The sequence below is a fragment of the Phasianus colchicus genome, chromosome 1, assembly GCF_987193195.1.
Source record: "Phasianus colchicus chromosome 1, bPhaCol1.hap1.1, whole genome shotgun sequence".
Classification (NCBI taxonomy): domain Eukaryota; kingdom Metazoa; phylum Chordata; class Aves; order Galliformes; family Phasianidae; genus Phasianus; species Phasianus colchicus.
Genome location: NC_143436.1, coordinates 24,909,984 through 24,911,660, shown reverse-complemented (window position 1 = coordinate 24,911,660; position 1,677 = coordinate 24,909,984). Strand labels below are relative to the sequence as shown.

The 1,677-nt window shown below is 38.2% G+C and overlaps 1 long non-coding RNA gene across 1 annotated transcript; it reads right to left on the bottom strand.

Moving 5' to 3' along the window:
• Nucleotides 1-246: 246 nt before the first annotated feature.
• LOC149919459 (uncharacterized) lies at nt 247-1,357 on the bottom strand. The gene is made up of 3 exons (XR_016463587.1): nt 1,281-1,357; nt 835-899; nt 247-463 (listed from the first exon to the last, which is right to left on the bottom strand). It is a non-coding gene; the product is annotated as an uncharacterized LOC149919459 (long non-coding RNA).
• Nucleotides 1,358-1,677: the final 320 nt, after the last annotated feature.

The window sequence follows — 1,677 nt, the reverse complement described above, 5'->3', positions numbered from 1 at the left end:
TAATGTGACAAGTTCAAGGCCTGGTACCTCCATAATGATTCCCCAGATCATTCCAAAATGCCTCATTCTCTGTCCTGCTGAGCTATATGGTAAGTTAGGCAGCTATACAAGCAATTCCAGGTCATTCTCAGCTGTGTGTGTACAATTCTAGATTCTGAGTACCTGGAGTAGTGAAAGAAAACCAATCACCACCACAAAGCAGCTGCACCAAAGACAGATAAAACAGAAGCAGAAGGGCTAGGGAGTAGAAGGAAGTAATTATTTATTCAGTGCACACTGAAGATGATCAAGGGGAGCTGGAGCAGCGTGCATCTGGATGTGAATTGATCAGTTGCCCAGACAGCAGGAACTCTGTGGGACCATTTGTTGATGCTGAATCTAAGGCAGCTGCTCTCACATTCCCTCTGTCCCTTCCAGTGTGATGCACAGCATGGAAGAAAGCACAGTACAGGGCTTCATTCTCCTGTTTTTCAAGCATGGAATATAACAAAGAACATTGTCATTTATGAACTTACCTTCATTAGCAGGCTTCTCAAATTCTTCTAAAGTATATGTTTGGTTAATTCCCTACTTACTCTGTCACTTAATTGCAGTAGTAAGCTTTGATCCTAGGAACCTGTAGGAAGTTCTGAGAGATGCAAATTGCTATTATTTCCTGCATAAAGTATCAGGTAATTTGATTTGTAAGGAGGAATCACATTTGCTGCATGGGAAGGGAGCTGACAGAAAAACTGCACAAAAGTGCTCCCACAGAAACTGACAAATGCAGACTGATTTATGTGATTCTCATCCAAAAGCTGAAATGAAATAAAAGTGAATCAGTCATGGAATTACCGTGGGGTTGGAAGCCATCTCTGTTTTTCTGGCACAAACAGTACTCTCCTCCTCTTCTTCCCATTCTTGTTTGTTGATTGAGGTCAGTAGCCACGTGGAAAAAAGATTATTTTGGTTACCTTTATATTTGTATTTAATACTTAAAATACAACTGAAAACTGTCTTAAAAATAAAATGTTAAAGTTTGTATTGTTCCTTCAAAATGTAATAAATCTCAGTGTGTGAGTCCTTAAGAAGACTCAGAAAAACCCCCACACGTATTGGTAATACAGCCTGGAGCAAACAGAATAAAAGATTCCCTCTCAAGTGCACTGCTAATTTTTAAGGTATAATATTGTCTGCAATGCACCAAATGGAGTTGCCATCTTCACCAAATGGAGGAAATCTTTTTCCAATTGCATACATATGAAGAAAATGTGATCTAAGTACAGATCTGGAAATCTGACCTTTCTTTCCACCATGCATCATTTAGTGTTCGTATTTGACACTCAGTAGTCTCTTCTTGCCTCCTGTGCAATGTTATTTACACTTCTAAAACCAGCAAGAGAACTTCATATGCAACTCTGCAAGGAATACCGGAGTTTATTTCAGGTGACACATAAAAAGAAAAATGATTCAGAATACCCTCAAAATGGTTGAATCATATTCATTAATTTAGTACGTACTCTTTCTGCTCAGATAGAAAAGTGTTGATGTTCAGCCGAAACTGATCTTCGGAATACTCATTAAATTAAATGTTATTCAGCTAACTTGAAATGATCAATGTAACTGAGGTTATAGATGTACTCTGGCGCTTCAAGCACAGATATTTTTTTCTTTTCAGCAGAAAGAATGAATAGAATT